Source organism: Papio anubis, chromosome 8 (assembly GCF_008728515.1).
Source record: "Papio anubis isolate 15944 chromosome 8, Panubis1.0, whole genome shotgun sequence".
NCBI lineage: Eukaryota > Metazoa > Chordata > Mammalia > Primates > Cercopithecidae > Papio > Papio anubis.
The window spans coordinates 132,351,457-132,373,494 of NC_044983.1; positions in this window are offsets into that span (position 1 = coordinate 132,351,457).

Sequence of the window (22,038 nt, forward strand, 5' to 3'; positions counted from 1 at the left end):
TTCTTAATGTCTCTAAGCTTTGGTATTAATTAAGTGTATAATGAATAAATTATATTCTTATTTTAGGATTGTTTTATTTAACATATTTGGTGAACTTCCTGTAGTATTCCTTAAAAGTGCAGGTAGTAAAATTATCATCTAATCAGATTTATTTTAAAAAAATATATTTAGGCCTAGCTCTACATTTTTAACAAAACTTTTAGTATAGTTTCAGGTTTGCAGCTTGAACTGTACTGGAGAGCTATAATACAACATCGTGCCTATGATTTACTTTTTCTTATTTCTTTATGTTGTTTTATTTTGAACTGGAAAAATGAATTTTGTTTTTGTTTTTTCCCTCTTCACAAAATCAGTACACTAAAAGTAAAAATGCTGCACTTTTGCATATTTGAGAATATATTTTAGTTATCTTATACCTGAGTGACAATATGAAATCATAAAGTATTTTATTAACTCAGAAACATTCCCTTACAAATGCAAAATTCTGAATGCTTTCAGAATTTAGTTTTATTGGGCTGAGTGTGGTGGCTCATGCCTGTATTCCCAGCACTTTGGGAGATTGAGGCGGGCAGATAACCTGAGGTCAGGAGTTTGAGACCAGTCTGGCCAACATGGCAAAACCCCGTCTCTACTAAAAATAACAAAAATTAGCTGGGCATGGTGGTGGGCACCTGTAATCCCAGCTACTCAGGAGGGAGGCTGAGGCAGGAGAATCGCTTTAACCCTGGCGGTGGAGGTTGCAGTGAGCTGAGATAACACCACTGCATGCCAGTCTGGGTAACAGAGCAAGACTCCACCTCAATAAATAAATAAATATAAAAATAAATGAGCAAATGTTTTCATTGAATAGACTGAAGTCAGATTTCTATTCGCTAACAAAATTTATTTTTATTTATATGTGTACTAATTAAACTCCCAGTTTTATTTGTGTCTATATTCCCTATAATAAATGTCACCAGCCTATATTGCGTGTTTTCATCAATAGACTGAGACATTTTGTCTGTTAGTTTTCTTGGGAATTATATCCTATATCCCTCTGCTCTGAAAATTTCCAATGCTTCTTTAGGGTTATCTTTGTGTTTTAAAGCAGTAAATCTCACTCCTCAATTAAGCTCACCATTACTACTTGAATAATGTATCAGTTATTAACATAATCATTAAGAAGAATTAGCAAGTCAGAAAACAAGATAAACTTTTTTATTAAAAGAACTAGAGGTAAAATCAAAAAATAAATTTAAATGAGTACATTTAAAATTTTTCAAGAAATAAGCCAACTTCGACCATAAAGTATGGAGCAGTTAAGTCTTAAGAAAAACATAATTTAGAGAACTAAATATATATGCTAAAATTAAAATATGATCCTTGACAAAGAACACAAGCACAGTTAGAACAATGTAAGTGACACAGCTGAAGAGCGATTTACTAAATTAGAAATGAGATCTAAAAAAAAATGCAAAAATTAGCCAGAATGAGGCCAAAGTAAAATAAAGAGTTGGAACATATGTATACACACCCACACATATATATACATATACATATATACACATATATATATCTCTCTCAAAAATAAAGATACTTAGGAGATAGAAAGTCCAGCAGATGTCTAATAAGAATTCCAGAAAAAAAATTGGGGTAAAGGCAAATCCTGAAGATGAAATAATGAATATTTAAAACCTGAAAAATAAAAACAGGAGTCTATAGGTAATAAGACCACTGAAGATTAACATAAACAAGGAGAAAATTGAACACAGGCAAAGAAAATGGGATCTCAAAGCAATGCTGAGCCAATCAATTTCCATATGCATTCAGATATCCAAATAAATATTGCCTATAGTGATATGGGTCTGGCGGTGGTGGTAGTAGATACTTTTTGTTTTCTTTTATTCCGTTAGTTCTAGAGAAATTAACATTTATTGAGTGTTTACTCTTTGGCATTGCGGTAACATGTATGAACTATTTTCATTCTTATAACCACACAATGGTTATAAGATTACTATCATTATCTTTATATCATATGCATATTTTTAAAAAGAAAACCAAGCTTAAGCCATTACCTAAAGAAAGCATGTAAGCAAGTAGAAGGGTACAAAATTCAATCCTAAAATTCTGGCTTTGAGCCCACGTCTTAGCTGCTGGGATATAGTATTATAATTAAACACTAGTTAACATAGACAGGGATTACTACATTCTCATGTTTGTACTTGCCTGCGTGTTAAACAGTTAAAGTTAGTTAAGTGAAAGAAGTGATGAATGAATCAAATATCATTTGATTCCATTTATATGAAATGTGCAGAACATAGAGATGAAAAGATTAGTGGTTATCCAAGGCTGGGGGTGTGGGGTAGAGTCGTATAAGGGTGTGATGGTTAAGGAATATGGGGTTGCTTTGGAATAATGAAAATGTAAACACAACTCTGTAAATATACTAAGAGCCATTGAATTACACACTCTGAAAGGGTAATGTGTATGGTATGTGAATTAGAGTCAAATAAAGCTGTTCAGCTAACATTTGTGCACAGCATTTAAAGCAAATATATATATACATCTTACAGAATTTTAGAGAGAAAAATTTCCAGTAATCTTATAGAAAGCTTGAAACTAACAAATTATAAGTAAAATGATCATTAAAATTAAATAATAAGGCAAAAAGTCTAGTATATATTTAATTTCAGTAACTCTAGAAACATTAAATTCCCTTGTTAAAACTAGAAATTTTCAGAAAAGCTTTAAAAAATCTAGCTATATTTTATTTGACATAGATATTAACAAAAACCTCACAAGATGATTGAATAGATGAAGAAATATTCTAGATAAATATTAAGCTAAATAAATTAACTATAAAAATTGTATTATTATACGAATATAAATGAATACAGAAAGTATTAAGACAAGTCTGTTATTTAATGATAAGTGGAAAAATCCATCCAGCGTATGTAATAGCTGTAAACTTTCATGCACTTCATTTTATCTTGGGAAAGACAAACGATAAATCAAAGTAATAAAATCAGAATAATAATTCTGATCAGATGCTTATCACAGTTATAATGAGATCCTCACCCCTACACATTCCAGGAGAAAACAGTGGATTTGGTGAGCATGAGGGACTTTATATAGTGTGCACTTGGGAGGCCTCTGATGAACTGCAATTAAGCTGAGATCCTAAATAAATGTTGGGAGGTAACATAGAGATATCTAGCTCAAAAACATTGGGAACAAGTGCCCTGAGGAAGAAAAGAGCTGATATTTTAAAGAGTGAATGATAAGGTCGGTGTGGCTAGAGAAGAAGACGTAATAAGGGGATTGATGAGACACGTGGTCAGAGCCAAGAGCAGGTCCTGAAAGGCATTGCAGGCAAATACTGTAAGAAATTTGGATATCATGCTATTTGCTATGGTAAGTCATGAGAGCGTCTTAAGTAGGATTTTAAGTATGCCACGATTAACTTGGAATTCCGAAAGATCATAGTGGTTTACAAAGATCGTGGATGGCAGGAGTAGGTTTAGCACAAGCATTTGGAGACAAATGCAAGAGATGACAGTGGCTACCCTTCAGAATGGTTGGTAGGAGGCGGGATTCAGCACATACTGTGAAGATAGTGTCTATGGAATTTATTGATGTTTTGGTCATGACAAAGGGAGAAGTTCAGAGGAGATTCTTCAGCCAATGTACTATGTTCGGTCTCTGTCATGGGTATTAGGTACTGATGAGAATTCCTCACTTGGCTCTGAAGAAGAGCACACCGAGCCTCGTCTTTTGCTTGAACTCCATGCATATCAAACTTGTGTCCAGGGTTGCACTGCTTAACATGACATGCACTTCCAACTTCACTCTCTCATTTCTTTTCAATATTAGTCAATGGGAATATACCTAGATGTACAGTTATTCTTGCCTGGTCTTCATCTGCTATGTTTTTCCTTTGGGGATCCTCCTCCCTAGAGAAGCAATGCAGCATCACCAATCTATATAGTCCTATTCCTACGCTTCGGGTCTTTATTGTAAAGTCCTCATTTAATGAGAGAGAAATTCTGTAGATTAATGAAGAGCATGGGGTATCTGTTAGTGGCAGAACCTGAGAAACAAGAAACTCCTCTGTTTACTGTGATATGAATCCTATGACTTTAGGTTATGGTAAGAGACTGAAGAAAGTGTTTACCTATCTTCCTCTAGTGTTACAGATTATTTCTATGCAGATATAAAATATAGTTACATACATACATTTAATTATCCTTGCTTCTGGCAATCAGTATTCTGTGCATTTCCTTTCTTTTCTTTTTAAATGTAATATGCTTTTATTTTTAATCTCATGCATTATTTTGAGAAAATGAGAAATATTGAGTCAAAATCAGCACTGAGGTTTCTGTGGGAAAAAAAATCACACAGAAAAAGTTGATATTCAAAAAGTGGTATTCAACAATGAGCCTTTTGTAGCATCTAAAATAAAGGCTGGCCTGATACAAAACAAACACAAAAAATAATTATTTGTTTTAATAAGTTGTTTAGAGTCTGCTAAAATTATCTGAATTAATTAAGAATCAACATACTAGCCAAATTTGGAAAAGACAACAAAGTTTAAAGTACATTGCATTTCTTGATTTTTAATTAAAAATAATTATTCATTCAGTGCAGAGACAGACAAATACAAAACCTATTTTTAATTAAAACCAACTCAAATGCATTTTTGTAAAAGTGGACTGACTTTGGAGAAAGGACTGAATTTTAAATAGACAAACTAAATGAAACAGGCTATTACTCTTCTGGTGATAAAATATAAAACTTACTATAAGGAAACACGTTTTTAAAAATATCTTGTTTAGAATTCCATGGTTACTTTGATTTGTAAATACTCTTTCCATAAGGAATGTCTGATATTTTATATCCTGCTAGATTTTATGTTTTGGTTGATGCAATCTTCTCTGTGTCTTACCAGATTCTTACAACAATCTCGTGAATTACATTAGAAAGTCTCTTTGTCTTCTTTTATGTAAAACTGATTTGTCCAAGGTTAACACAGCATGTGAGTGGCAGAGCCAGGATATTAATATTGTAACCCTGTGGGTTCTTCCCCCTCTAATTTCTTTACACTTGGCATGGTACAACAGCATAGGATGTACCCTGGGTTTTTCAGGACATTTATATAGAGGGTGCCACTCTTCCCACTTGAATTATTCAGTCATATGCATACTTGAAGTCACATTTTGGGTTGGAAGCTATGGTAATTATAATAAACTACAAACTCCATTTTTTTTTTTTTTTTTTTTTTTGAGACAGAGTCTCGCTGTGTCTCTCAGACTGGAGTGCAGTGGCGCGATCTCAGCTCACTGCAAGCTCTGCCTCCTGGGTTCACTCCATTCTCCAGCCTCAGCCTCCCAAGTAGCTGGGACTACAGGCGCCCGCCACCATGCCCGGCTAATTTTTGGTATTTTTAGTAGAGACAGGGTTTCACCATGTTAGCCAGGATGGTCTTGATCTCCTGACCTCGTGATCCACCCGCCTCAGCCTCCCAAAGTGCTGGAATTACAAGCGTGAGCCACCACTCCCGGTCAACTCCATTGTTTTTTCAAAATCATAAACAACTACGAAGTTTCCTTCAGTATTGAGCAATCAAAGATAGAGGGAATTCTGTTCTAAAACATGAAAAATAGGGGAACTTATAAACAAATGTCATCCATTTTAGTTGATCATTGGCTTCTCGTGTTATACTTGGAGAAATATTCTCTCTACATAATTCCTCAGAAAAGACTAAAATTTAATCTATCAGCAACTTGATGAGATAAACTGTAACCTTTAATCACCCTGTCACCCAGCTCCTCGATTCTACAATGCTGGAAATACTAACAAAAATTTAATTTACACCTCAAAATTCTTGTTTGAAATAGTTTAATATTTCATTCTATCAATTTGAAAATATTAATATTTATAATAATCTGCTTTATCTTGAAATCCAATGCATTGTGTTCCAAGGACATTATAATTTGGTTGTATTTTAACATGCTCTGTGAAGGACACAGATTAAATTCCTGATGTGTTGCATTAAACATTATAAAAGTGGCCTATATTTCTGTGAAAGAAGAATCCTCAGTTATGATTTTATCAAAAGAATACAAATTTACACATGCAAATCTAATATCTGGAGAGACATGGAGTAAATGCATAGGATGTGGCTCCAACTGAGCATTAGGTATAAAAACAGGCCACCTTTTGAACCTGCGTTTGAAAGGCAAGGACTCTTACTGCTCATCCATTCTGTGGAGGAGAAGAGGAGGCCTAGTAATTGAGAGTGTGAGACCTCATGAGGCTTTGCAAAGTGGGGAGCCATTGGGAACAATGACTTGACATCAGTCTCTTGCTCTTTGTGACAATAACTCTCTGAATATCTCCACCAGGTCATCCTAGAATACTTTACACTTCAGTATCTGGTTTCCTCCACTTACTTCTCTTGGAGGTTCTCAATATGGACAAAAAGTATTTGTCCATTTTTTAGGACCTCAAAAGATACTTTTTGAATGTATGGCATCTGAGTGAGCAGATCAAACGTGCTAAGATCTTTTTAAGAGTAAAACTACTTTAAATATCCATTTCATCTCTATCACTGAATAGTAATCGACAACACTATGAATTTGACCTTTCTGCACCTCAGTTTTCTCACCTGCCAAGATTAAGGTAATAATTCCACACTCAGGGACTTATTCTAATTTTGAAAACATTGTCATTTACAAAAGGCTCTAGATCAGTGCTTGGCATATATAAGATACACAATTTGTATGAATTTCTCTTTTACTTTCAAAGGACTACTGGAGCTAGTCCAGGCTCTGAGGGTCTGAGGGTGACAGAGAGAGTGGACCCAAAAAGCAAGGAGGAGATGGTGAAGCAAGCTCTCAGGGCGACTTGACTGCCTGCAGTTAAACCTGCAGTGTCTCTAGGCAGGACCTGATTGTGCCATGGCGAATCAGTGAAGAAGCTGTTTTGAGTAAGAAACATCTTGGGTTATAAAACTCAAACTTGAAAATCAGAGAATGCCAATTACCCCTGGACTTCTGGTGATCATGGTCTATGGCAAACAATGTTCTTAAACAAGACTGGAATAACATATTGATTTCACGTTTTGAGGGGCCTTGGATGAATGATACAATCGTTTAATTGTATATGGTCAATAATAGGGAACTGATGATAGTTCTAGAAAGCACTGTGAAACAATTTGACAATGCAAAGGTTGATTTCATTTCAGTGTGGAAGTGATAAATTAGGGGTTGGAAAGATTAGAGTCAGGGAGGCCAATGATAACAATTGTTTAAAAAGATCAATCTCCCTACAAAATAACTGCTTCCTGAAATCACATCCCTGTCTAATACATGCAACACAAATCTCTTTTCTCTTGAACAAATTTTGATTTGTAATTTAGATTAACTTGGAAAAAAACATTGTGAACTCAACTAGTGATTGTATATTGCATGTCACTTCCTTGAGGATTTTCTTTATCTTTAAAAAAAAATTTCCTAGAATAGCTACCATATCTTGCAGTTATTCAAGTTATTTTTTTCCTGATTATTTTATCTTCCTTTGCCTGTTGAGCTCATTTTATTTAATAAGTTATTGTTTGAAGTGTTATTTATTGAGCACTTCCCAAGAGGTAAGTACACTACTAAACATTTTGCATACATTACCACATTTAATCCTTACAACAAATCTCTGGGTACTGCTTCCATGTTAGAGACAAGGATGCTAATACTGAAATGTTTACTTAACTGAACCAAGGTTAAAGAGACTCTATAAGTCATTGGCTAGAGGGTAAAACTTATATTCTGTGAAGAACAAAAATCTATAGTATCTTACTTCTTGAAGTCTGGCCTAACTCAGGAAAATAAAGAAAATTACCTTTGACATCAGAAAGATTCAAGTTTGAATATGCTCTCTCTCTCTCTCTCTCTCTCTCACACACACACACACACACACACACACACACAGTTTCTATCTGTAAGATCATTTACCTAAACTATTGTCACCCTTATTAGTAAAATGAAATGAATAGTATCTACCTAATAAAGCTCAGGTTGAACTTGACCTAAAATAGCGGTTATAGAACAACCAGCTGCATTGTTCAAAAATGGCGAGTTCCTTTCTCAGTTCTATACCTCCTTTTGTACAAATTCCATCATATTTCAGTGATTAGTAAACAGGTTTGTTTTCTCTGGTCTGGTCAACTGTTCATTATGAGATAGCAAGAAAATTTTCCGATTAATCCTTGTGCTCCCAGTCCTAATTCAATGCCTGGAATTTAGGAGCTTGGCAGTCATTTAATGAACATTTAAGTAAGTATGCAAAGGCATAAATAGTTCTGCTTCAATCACTTCTTCTAAAGTCTGTTGGAAATAATAAGGCATCTAGTGTAGAAGTTTAGAGAAGAGCCCTACTCAGTGTGAGTGTGTGTGTGTGTGTGTGTGTGTGTGTGTGTGTGTGTACACATACGGGTGTGGCAAAGAGAGGATGGGGAAACTATCTCCAGCCATGCTCTAATATGATACATAAACCAAATTAAAGAAAATATAAATAGAAATTAGATCTGTGGAAAACAAAGAATAGAATATGATAACCAAGAGGACTAGTGAAGCACCAAATTAGTCTCTACACTTCCTGTTACCATGGCAAAGAGTAAAAGACAGAAAGCTACATAATTCTGATTATCAGGAAGAAACACGCCTACTTAAATTTTTCCTGGCATCTAATTATAAAAACATGTGATAAAAGGGGCTGTCAGATGCTGAACTCAGAGGAACATACCTGTAGAGAAGTAAAGGCTCAGAGCGTCACAGTACATCTGTGAGAACCACTGTATACCAAGTGTAGCCCTCTCTAATCCCCACATTAAACTTGTTTTTGGCACTTGAAACATTTACCACATCCACCACTTACTCACATGCACTTTCTCTGGTATGAGATCCACTTAGATTTTTTTTTTTTCCTTTCCTGTATTAACCTGGCAAGGGATTCGACCATGCCTGACCAGCGCTTCCACTCAAGTACCTAGCATTCCTGCCCTGCTCAGATTGTCTTAGTCCTTCTCTCAGCTGACTCAAGCACCTGGCTTCCTTCTTCTACCAAGAAAGACTTCTCACATTTCCTGTTTGTAGACTGAAAATAATTGCTGGATTTATGTGTTCCTATAGCTGCATCCTCTGCAAGACTGAAGATAGTGAGACAAAACTCTCATTCTCATATTCAACTCTATGTACCCAAAACGCAACAGAATGCCTGTCACAGAGCAGGTGCTCAGGAAATGTAGAGAATGTGAAATTGAGGAGTGTCATCTTGTTAAATGGCTGAAATAGTGCAGGACCTCATAAAGGAGACATAGTACTATCCAATGGACAATATACTTCAGAATGAGTCATGATTTTGACATCAAAGGATGAATGTAAACTTAGACTTCAATGAGCACATTAGTCCAGATTGAAAAGAGGAAATTGCTCTGCTTCATTCTGCTGAAGAATAAATTTCAGATACTTATCCCTGCAGTTAAATTCCTGCATGAGAATATTAACTTAAAGCCATAATCTCAATGGTATACATATTTTAAGAATCACACTCCCATACCCGTAAAAGAAGAGTTGGGCATGGATCACTAATATATGTATAACTATTTAATAATTATATACCAGAATCACTTTATTAATATAGTTCCTGTACCTTAATACGTTTTGTATCCAAAACCTCTGTTTAGTCTCCTTTCACATCGTGTCTGTTCCAGCATCCACAACTCTAGACGTAACAGATTGATTGCTAAGAAATTTTTACTCCTTTTTGTTTTTATACCATCTGTTCACACAGCTTTGAGAGATCTTTCGTATTTTTATTGTCCGATATCTTGAAGACATTTAAAATGTCACCTCCTATGTGAAGACTTCCTTTGTCTTTTGTGTTAATTAGTAAGTCCTCTGGGCTTTCACAAGCATTTTGCTTAGGTTACATTCTTATTTCAATATGCTCGTTTTGTTTGTCCTACTAGATTTAAAACTCCTAAACTGTTAAAGACAAAGGTTTTAAAAGAAAAAAGCTTCCTGGCTTCTTTGTGAGCTCAAATACACACACACACACACACACACACACACACTGTACACACACACACAAAATACATACATATATATGGTGAAATATATATACACATAATATGTATACACACACATATATATTATAAAAACACAGTAAAGGGGATTATATATTATATATAATATAATGTATTATACATTATATACATAATACATACACATACACACATATTTACACATAAAAATAGACATACACATAGCTGGGCATATACAGATATATGTGCATACACATGTACATATATATGCATGTGCACATATGTATTCATGTGCATATACACATGTATGCACACATATATACTCATGAACACATATATACATATATTTAGTAACATTAAAGATAGTTTTGCAAATCTACTAACATTTACCTAATACTCTATAGTTTACAAGTGTTGTCTGATATATTATCTCATTTACTCAGACAATTTGGATTAATGTAATATATATTATAATATATATATTAGACCCTTCACCCATGTGTTTGCATAACATAAAAATATATAATATATAATATAAAGTATATATTATGTATTATTATATATAATATATAATATAAAGTATATATTATATATTATAATATGTAAATATAATATAGTATACATTATAACATATATTTATATATATATTATTATACATATTAAATATTACATATATTATATATTATACTAGATATTTTCTATATAATATATATTATAATATATATAGTATCCTTCACCCACATGTATCTTTGAGTTTCCAATGTTATGCTATCGTAATTTCCAACCTAAATTCAATAGTAAATAATGTTCTTTTCTTCTGCAGTCTCTTGCATTGATGTAATTTTTGGTAAATATATGCATTGAAACTATTTTTATAAAACTATTGGAGCTGAAAGCTATGGTGTGTTTTCACCTCATCTTGTTGTTTGCCATTTACAACAATCTTTTAAAGAAGTTAGAAAAGGTGAGAAACTTCATTTGATTGACAAGAAAACAGAATCTTTAAGAAGTGGACTTGCTGATAGTCACAGGGCTAGCGAAAGGTGAGCCTGGTACAAACAACATTTAGCGGCATAAAATGCAGTTGTCCTGTGTGTGAAAGTTCCATAGGGAAGTAGCTGGAGGAAAGTGGGATATTTATTTCAATAAAAACAATGCAGCCTCCCACTGGAGATATATTCATCCACTGTTAAATTTTGGTCTTGAATAAACCCTAAGCTGTGTTTAAATGACTGATGAAGATATTTTCTATGACTAATTTTATGAGACTTAAGTAAGTTAATGATCCTGAACTCTAAGAAAAATTACAAAGATGTTCTCTTTTCCTCACATTAATTATGAGAAGCAGTTGACTTAAAATTAGAATAAATAATTGGACTGTAGTCTGAGATACTCTACTCACCTATTGTGTTATGTAAGGTAGATTACCTGACATTTCTGGAATTGAGTTCCCTTGCTTGTTAAAAATGGGAATTTTGGAGAGGTGCTCCCCTGACAGCCTGTTCAACTTTGAAAGCTCATATAATTCCATTGTTACGTTCAGCTAATGAAGTATGGGTGTTAGCTGAGAAGTGACTTCTTTTTCTTCAAAATGACTCATGTTTCCCAATAAATGATTGATCCAATCTAGTTCCCAGGAAGAATATTTATTTTGGTCTGATGATGTACAGTGTGCATTTTACCAGTAATACAGGTTTCAATAGTTAATGAGCCTTGACTATTTCTAAGCGTGATATATCTTCGTCTTTCCTCAGCTTCAATGGAAGAGCACCTTGCTGTAATTGACTTAAAAAGGAGGCTGTCCACCACTTGTCATTTCAAGGAAAGTTTCTTAAACCTCAAATTCTAATAGGATTTGGCTCAAAATTAGAAATTGTGTATGTCACTTTTGACTCATGTAGCTGATTCCAGTGTGAAACTGAGATTACAAAACTGATTCCAATGTGAAACTGAGATTACAAAACCCTATTGCTACTTATGATAAATGATGAGAAACACTGTATGCTTCAAACTTTGGGCCTTTAACTCACATCCATGCACACACAAATTTTGTAGCTGGCCACCCATAAAATAGGACACTATGTGGCTCAAAAGGGCCCCAGCTTAGGACAAGACATGACATAAATAATCTTTCTCTAGCCTGTTTTATTGTTTTTAACTGTTTCCTTCTCCATCTCTCTTATGATCACTCTCTCTTTTTGGATCACGCTTTCCTTCTTTGCACCCAGTGACATATTTGACTTTTCCGGCACGATTATATGTTCTTTGTCCTAGAACAGATTTGTTTCCCTGTTCACTCCTTATAACCTGTAACTGAAGTTGCCCTTGGCACTGGTCAGGTTGGCCAGCTTCACGCTAGATTTATTCCATATCCCTATGAAAGAGGATTGGGTAACTGCAACACCGAGGGAGCTTAATCCAAATTGTCTGAGTAAATGAGATAATGTATCTGACAGCACCTGTAAACTATAGAAAATTAGGTAAATGTCACTAGATTTGCAAAACCATCTTTGATGTTACTACATATATGTATATATGTGCTCATAAGTATATATGTGTGCATACATGTGTGTATATGCACATGAATACATATGTGTACATGCACATGCATATATAGGTGCATGTGTATGCCCAGCTATGTGTATATCTATTTTTATGTGTAAATATGTGTATATGTGTGTGTATTAGGTGTGTATTTTTATGTGTATGCTCTATGTATGTATTGTATATGCATATTTGTGTCTGTATATGCTATATGTGTATGGATTATGTGTGCATGTGTTTGTGTGTGATTATTTTAGGTGTATGTCATAAATTTAAGTCAGTTTATTGGTGCTCTCCTTGCTGAACAGTATCTACTGCCCTATTTAACCTTATTCTTGACTAACATTAGCACAGCTCTATTCAGTTTTTGATTTCCTGTCTCAGCTTATTTCTTTCTCTAGAGGTGCAACTACCTGATTCCTTCATTGAGACATGACCCTTTCCTGCTTTCTAAGATAAGCCTTGATAGAGGGCATGAGGGATTTTTAAAGCACACTGGTCTCATGCTCTGGGAGAGACCATTTGATGCCACTCATAACACTTGATTGGCTCCATGCCCCATTTAGATTACCTGACTTTTGCCTTGTTACTGCATATGTCCAAATCTTTAACTCAGTTCTCCCTAACATCAGAATATTCCTCTTGCCATTACAACCCCTGCCTTTGGCTAGAGTCTAGCCCCTGTACAAGAACCATGCTTCTAGCAGCTGCCTGTATTGCCCTGGGCATTATCAACTCAGGGTTTCCCAGTTGATCTCCGCCTGCCTGTTGGAACACTCCACTGTCTAATGTTCAACTTTTTTGATACTGACTGTCATTTGTGATTTAACCCTTCAGATAGCAGTGACAAAAAAAAGTGACTATTAGGTTGGTGCAAAAGTTGTTATGTGTTTTGTCATTACTTTCTATGACAAAAACTGCAATTACTTTTACACCAAAGTGCATATTTGTTTGCCCCCAGTGGATATATTTTAAGACTTTTTGCAAACAGCAAACAATAGCAAGAAAGGTGAAAATGTTGTTTGATATGATTTTCTTCTAACCCACAACCACACATAGGTGAGAAGATATCACTTTGAGATCATTGTCATTCTTGGGTTAATCAAAAGAGCAAAAGACTTTGAAAATTGGGTAGGGCGCAAAGACAGAAATTGCTTCAGGTATGGGTTAAAGATGTAAATTGTGTATTTACTTGAATATTTAAATAAGGGTGAAAATGTAATAATTTTGTATTTCTGTTTTTCTAGAAATGTCTAAATTATATCTTGGATATTTCTTTAGTCACCTTATTCTACTACTTAACGAACTTCCATTTAGCCTTACCTGCTAAAGCCTGCTAACTGCAAGGGGTTGCTCTACCTTAGAAAATCAGAGCAGATCCTCAAATATGATTGTTTACTTTTACTTTCGTTTTTTTTTTTTTTTTTTTAGGCGGAGTCCCGCTCTGTCACCCAGGCTGGAGTGCAGTGGCCGGATCTCAGGTCACTGCAAGCTCCGCCTCCCGGGTTCACGCCATTCTCCTGCCTCAGCCTCCCGAGTAGCTGGGACTCTAGGCGCCCGCCACCTCGCCCGGCTAGTTTTTTGTATTTTTTAGTAGAGACGGGGTTTCACCATGTTAGCCAGGATGGTCTCGATCTCCTGACCTCGTGATCCGCCCGTCTCGGCCTCCCAAAGTGCTGGGATTACAGGCGTGAGCCACCGCGCCCGGCCACTTTTACTTTCAACAGTCTAGATGTGTTAAGCACAAGTGGTAACCAAGCTATGTTTCCCCAACCTGAAATTCCTCTGTGCTTTTCAGCAAAAGCAGAAAAATAATGAACTCTTAATAACAAAAATGAGATACGAAACACAAAGATTCTACATTGAAATGAAAGTCTGAAAATCTTACAAAATAATTTAAAATGTTTTGAAAAACAAGCATGCAATCCCAGCACTATAATATTGTGAAAAATATATTAACACCAGAATTTAAAAAGGTGCTTCTCCGTTGCATCTGAATTATTTGGCTAACCAAAGGCAATCCATAGAACCCCTCCAAACTTCAGTTGCCTCAACCAGACATTTGGAATTATCACAGATACCTTTTCTCAAGATAGGGGCTGTCTCAGCCAATCTTGTATACTTTCATATCTGATTATGCAATTTCATCTAATCCTTGTAGTAAGAGGAAAAGCTGAAATAGAAAGGTTAGAATAGTTGTTTTCTATAGAAATACAAGTCAAACTCTGATATGCTCAATTAGGATGCACATATGCACATCTTTCTCATTGCCACAATCTGGGCACACTTAGTCATAAGGCATACTGGAATCCAACCAAGCACATTAGAAATAGAGAAGTAAATACAGGAAGTACAGAACCTTGGTTTTTTCTCTATTTCACATTCTGATTCCTCTTTAATATCTCATGTACTCACTTAGCCAATCTTCTCTTGTCCCCAACTCATCAACCCCAAACCCACTACATCCACATGTCATTGTTTATTCTTAAGAAATAAAAATAAAATCCTAAGCCTCCCAAACAGAAGAAGAGACCCTCCTCTTGGCCAAGGGGGACCCACACAGACGGTCTGACATGCCTTGCTATACCAACTTCTTCACTAGCCACAATTAGACATTTTTTCCTAAGGGTTAAACACAAAGCAGTTTTTTTTTTAAGTCTTTCCATTCCCTCTTCCTTTTTTGTGGTTTCGACAAACACCTGTCAGCATTACTTTCTGATAAAAGACCACAAGCTGTGAACTAGTTCTGGCTGGTTTAAATGGGCTGTACACAGGATGCCTCTGTATCCTCTGCTTCACCTTTTGACATATAAAGCATAATTTTAATGCATTTAAATGTTAAGTCTCCAACCCAGAGTGAATATGGGACATATGTCACATCACTGTTTGTTTACTATGTGCATGTGCCCCGGCTTTGTGAATATCATAGCTCCTCCTGTAACCTGGGGAATATGTACACTTAGCCAACTCATTCTATGTAAATTCCTGTCTCATCTTTTCTTTTCAAAGTGCTTTCAGTTTCTACCAGAGGCTATGCCTCCCAGCCTTCAGGTTGGCCAGCCTATAGGACACAACTTCTTGTAAGAAATAAAACTCTCCACTCCAAATTCATAAACCACCTGATTCTTCAGTTGACATTGTTAATTCCCTGAACACAAAGTTTCTTTGCCTGGCTAAATTTTACACATTTTGGGGGTAAGTTCCTTCCTCTATATGGTCTCATAATAATATATATCTACCTCTACAATGTCCCTCAATCTATTTTATTATATTCAACTGGCATTTTGTTTTATCTCTGTTAGTAAAATGTAAGCCGCTTATGGCATAGCTTATGTCCTGTTCACTGTTTTAAGTGCCTTATACAGTGATATATCACTATGGTTTCATTGTTCCTGCCTAAACTTATGTTGAAGTTTGATCCCCAATTTGGTGGTGTCGAGAGATGGGGCCTAATGGGAGGTGTTGGAGTTATGGGGGCAGATTTCTCATAAATAGATTAATGCTCTCCTGAGGGTTGTTAAAAAGAATCTGGCTTCCTTGGTTTCTCTCTTTTCCTTGCTCTCTCACCATATGATTTCTTTGCACATGCCAACTCCCCTTCCACTTTCCACCACGAGTTCTTCCACTTTCTGCCATGACTCAATAATCGTGAGGACCTCGCTAGATGAAGATGTCCAATTTTGAACTTTCCAGCTACCAGAATTGTAAGCCAATAATCTTTTTGATTACACTACCCAGTGGTGTGTATTTTGTTATAACCATACTTAATGGACGAAGACATACACACAGTAGATATTAAATAGCTAACTTTTGACTGAATTAATGAACACACATACATACAGACAGACACACAGACTCACACACATAGTTCACATGCCATATGCAAAGAAATTATGGAAGTTATAACCAGCTTTGCCTGGAATTCCTTCACTGGTTGGAAAATCATGACATCATGTAATCATCTTAATTTATGAACAGCTATGAATACAACTTTTATTTTTATGCTGGAAGCAAATATGCCTCCCAGTAGCATTGACAAAATAATTACAATTCTAATATCTGGAGTCACACATGCAATGACTAGATCTTAGTCTTCGGGGTAACAATGAACAAGTGCAACTACATAACCCTTTGTTATGTAGAAAATGTTTTTTACACATTGTTATTTAATCATCCCAACAACTTTTTGTGATAGACTTTATTCATATCAATATTATCAGTCAGGATCTAAAGGAGTGATAGAAATCATGCCAGTTATTTTAAAAGAGAAATATATATACTGATTGTTAACCAGGTTTTGAGTATTTGGAAAGAAAAAAAAAACAGGAACAAAAATAAAAAGTCAAAATTATTAAAACTTAGAAACTCAGAGGAGGAGAGTCATAGATGGGAATGAGACAGTTGCTAAGGTATGCCGGCCAGCTAGTGCTGGTATCTCTAGGGGTAGGTAATGTGGCTTGTTTCGTGAGTGTTAGAAACACTGTAAATTTAAATAAACTGCTCACCTCTTCATGAAGGACCATTGCACCAGTGACACTCACAAGCACAGGAAGCACAAACAGGCATATAGAGCAAACAGGAAGGGATATACCTCCATTTTCTCCCCTTTCTTCTGGTCTTCCTCCAGAAGTCTCTATTGGCAGATGACAAAAAGAAGCCAATTTTCAAAACAGAAGTTTAGTTGGCCAAGTCATAGCTCCAGCATCACAAAGCACAGTATAAAATGATGAGTCTGCTGTCCAGATACAACATGATAATCACTGGCACACAAATGTGGTGTTTCAGAGCATTGGAGATCAGAGTTTCATCCCAAATTTTGCAATAAACTTGCAATCAGTAATGTACAACATAGAGTTCCACATTTTTTCTACACACAGAGTGCAAAATGATTAGAACGTTCCTTATTCACCCTCATATCAAGGAAAGTGTGGTGTGTGCGTGTGTGTGTGTTAGCAAACTATGGTTTGTATTTGCTGACAGTATCTAACATTGAATAACAAAGAGAAGTCTAGCAAGTTCCATTACCTTTCTAAGCCTCAATTTCTGCATCTGCAGATGCACATAATGGGTTTCCTATTGAACAAGATTGTTTAGTGAATAAATATTGAGTATCTACAATATGTAGGACACTGTGCTATGTGCCATGAATAAAATGATAACAAGAACAACCAAGGTCACCCTCTCCAGAGGTTAGAATCTAGTAGGTGCAACAGGCATTAATTAAACAACCACTCAAGGTATATGAAATAAATAGAGTATGTGATTGCAACTGAGATAATTGCTGTGGTGGAAATCCTAGGCCAAAAGAATCCCGCAGAGCAAAGGAATCTGATTTGTTGGGAGGTCAAAGAAAACTTCCTGGGGAAGGAAAGTTGGAAGTAAAATCTGTAGAGTAAGGATAAGGTGCCTAGATGAAAGGGTTGGGGAAAATGCAGGGGGTGGGAGTAGGAGACTTCCATGTGGAAGGAGCAGCAAAATTCCTGTGGTAGAGATAAAATGGCTCATTCAAGGACCTGAAAGAGGAACCATGGGGCCGAGTGATGCGTAGAGAGCAAGTGAGTAATAAAGAGAGGAGAATGGTACAGGATGAGCCTGGAGAGAGAAGCAGCAGTCAGAACCTTGAGTTAATAACGGTGAGAGCTTTGTAAACTGCCAAGTGCTAAAAAAAATGTCTATATGATTATGGCTCCTGGAATAAAAAATACTGGAATTTTTACTCTTTGCCATTTGGAAAGTGGGTTACTGGAAACAGAAGGAAAGATTTAAACTGATATCTGAATTATGAAAATTTTCAAAATCCATGTGTATCTCCCCCAAATCAAAGTTGCTTCCCCACCCTATGCATTAAGGGAGCCAAGGCTGTGCAGAGGGAAAAGAACACCAACACCTTACCGTATATGTACTTTCATCAGTATTTAAAATGTAATAATAATGTGAGCTTAAAAGGTTTGATTGCTTGATCACAGCAGCTTGTTAATTAAAGGTGCAAAGAGGAGAATGATTAGAGAGGGGAAGTTTGCACCTGAGGGAGAAATAGGATTAGTTTGCCTGAGAAATCAGATTAGCGTTCCTGGCAGCAGGCCAGTTGCAAAGAACGCGTACAGACGCTGCAGAGAAATGAAATCTGTATCTTTCCAAGCTCTCTGTGGGAGGACAGGCCTCCCCTCTACATGTCCAAAAGCAGGAAAAAACAAAGTCTTGCAGACAGCTCACCCCTGACATTGACTTGCTTCCCCAATATTAAATGTGTGTCTTGCTAATTGCTCTTGGTGGAGATAACTGTGTTTGGAATTTAGTTGGCTCTGAAGTAGGTGAGGTTGTGGAATCGCTGACACCACATGATTAATGAGGAAGGTTGGTTTCCACCTCCTCTGTTGCAGAGATTGGAGCCTCATCTCATCCTTAGGGCCCCCTGGGTCTGCCTCACATCACAGTGGCCTGTGTTTCATTAAACTGAGCAGCTTGGTTTCCAGAGGGGTGATTAGGAGAGAGATGATAAGGTGGGACAGCCTGGGAAGTCCAGAGTACAATGATAAAATATAACGTGTGTACAATAGCCAAGAGGCAGTGTGGTGAAATGAAAAAGTAGGTCTTGGAAGCCAAACATGCCCGAGTTAGAACCTTGCCTTCTGCAGGTAGAAGTCCTGTGACCTTGGGCAAATTGGCTTAACCTCTTTTAGCTTCAGATTACCTATTGTAAAATGAGAATCATGGAGAATCATGAAACCTACCTTGAGGCATCTCTAGAGAATTTTTAGATAGTGAGGGCAAGCCATTCCTGGCATGGTGCTCTTGTTCAATAAGAAAAAGCTGTTGTTATCATAACAAAGTGTTTTCACACATACTCTTTAACCCTGCCTTAGATTGGCCGAGAAATCCCAGTCACCAAAGAATTTACAATCCTCACTGAAATACTCTAACCACACAGTGGGCATTCTGCCACCAATGTGTTCAGTAGGGCCACCCCCCAGAAAGACAGGAGACAGTCTCGGTTTCAGCTTTGATGACTTCATTCAATATTCCATTATCTCAGCTGTCAGTTGACACCCTCTGGACACTGTCATTCACCCCCTAAGTCAATCCCCACTCCCAACACCAGTACCCAACTTAACCTCTCAGGCATGGTGTATATTACTTGGCCCAGTATGGCTCTTTAGCAAATGCAGTGGGCACACACACATTTTTTATACCGTTTGCCCATGACCTTGTTCTTTTTTCTCCCTACACAGAATATTGGATCAAGGGCATACCTTGCCTTCCTTTCCCAGTTACTTCACTGTTAATGTTCTTATAACTCCCAGCAAGTCACACAGAGATTCTATGAAGAAGGTACAATTGTCTTTATTTTGGCTGCTCTCAATTCATTGTCAGAAAAGCTGAAGCTCAGCCATGGCAATTCACTTTTCTACAGCCAATGAGCTTATAAATAGTGATTGAGAGTTAAGTTTCAATACCTGAAACTACTTTAATGTGATGATTCCAGGATGCCTATACCATGGACTCCAAAAAGACTAATGCCACTGCTCACATCTTCATTGATCTGCTATCATTCATTCATTCAGTAATTCAGGCCAATAGTTAATTTGATTTCTTCCTTTCTCTTGTTCCCTATATCTGAACCATAAACCAACTTTGTCATTTCTGACTTCCCAGTTGTGTATATCCCAAAGTCAAACCCTTTTTATCACTTCCATCTCTACCTGGTCGCCATCACCCGCCACCTGGCTATAACATTAACCAGTTAAGGGCCTATCACCTCCCACTCCCACATGGCCCCTTATTGTCTATTCTGCAGAGTACACAAGGACATTTGATGATGCCAAATGTCTTAGTCCATTCTCCCACTGCCATAAAGAAATACCTGAGATGAGGTAAGTTATGGAAAAAAGAGGTTTAATTGGCTCACAGTTCCACAGGCTGAACAGAAAGCATGGCTAGGGAGTCCTCAGGAAACTTACAATCATGGTAGAAGGCAAAGGGTCGACAGGCACCTCTTACAAGCCTGGAGCAGGAGAAAGAGAGAGGGAGAAAGAAATGCTACACACTTAAACAACCAGGTCTTATGAGAACCCTATCACTAGAACAGCAAAGGGAAGTCCACCCCCATGATCCAATCACTTCTCACCATACCCCACTTCCAACACTGGGGGTTACACCTTGACATGAGATTTGGGTGAAGACACAGATCCAAACTATATTACTAAAAATTTGCCCAGAAGACTCAGTGGTTTCTTATGGTACTTGGAATAAACCCCAAAGTCCATATCACAGTCTATAAATGCTTCTATGATCTGGCCCCTGCCTCCCTTTCTCTCCACCTTCACATGGCCTCTCTTGCTGGCTCTGCCCAAGCTTTATATTGGCCTCCTTGCTGTTCTATAAGCATTTTGTCTCTTTTAGTCATCACTGTATCTGTACTACTTAGAGCACTGGCTGACAAGAAGTGCTCAATAAATCTTGTATTAGCACATTTGTAAAATAATATTAAAATAAATAAAGATTTCAGCCTATCAATTTTCAAGGAATTTACAGTCAGGTGGGGCAAGTAGGATCCAACAAATTAAAATACAACAACATACACCATGATACTATCTGTAGAGGTTGCCAGATGATGGACATAGAGCCCATGGTGGTCGAAAGAAAACCCTGGAGTGTGACACATGTGTCACAACTACAATATTTACTACATATTCAAGCTTTGGCAAGATAGTAAACCTCTGAGTAACTATATTTTGTAATCTGAGAATAAAATAGTACTTTTATTATTGCATGGTTTAGAGGATTCAATTACTTAATGAAGCACTAAGAACAGTGACTGTCACATGGCGGATACCTAATAGAATTAACTAGAAGTACTAGTTGCAGTAGAAGTAGTAAAATTATTATTATCCTCAAAGCATATGTCAGGGAACAGGCAGGGTCTGGAATTTCATAAGAATAAGTTTAAAGGTTTTGATCATCACTAACATCAAGTGTTATCGTAGCCTATGTCTGCCTTCCCTGCCAGAGTATATGATAAAGAAAGCTGCTGAAAGAGCCACACACTCATAGCCCATTGGACATCTCTTTCCCACATGCAGTGCTTCCCATTCTGTAGGCTTCAGGCTGGTTGCTAGAGTTAGGGTAGCCTGGGGGATCCCAGGAAATGCAATCCTATAAGGGCAAAGCATGATAGCTTAAGAGTGAAAAAAGCCTCCATTACCCTTTCTGACACACCTTTCTCTCTAGCCACCCACACTTTTCCTGCACACAAGAATCCAAACAGAAAGTGAAGAAACAGGGTCAGTTTCTTTACATTAACTGGTGAAAATGACCCTGCTAACCTTGCAGAGTGATTATGAGAATCCCACTAAAGCTTGATAACTCTAATGTTTTAAAAAGGAAGCTGTTGTGGAGGAGGATGAGCCTCTGTTTCAGTT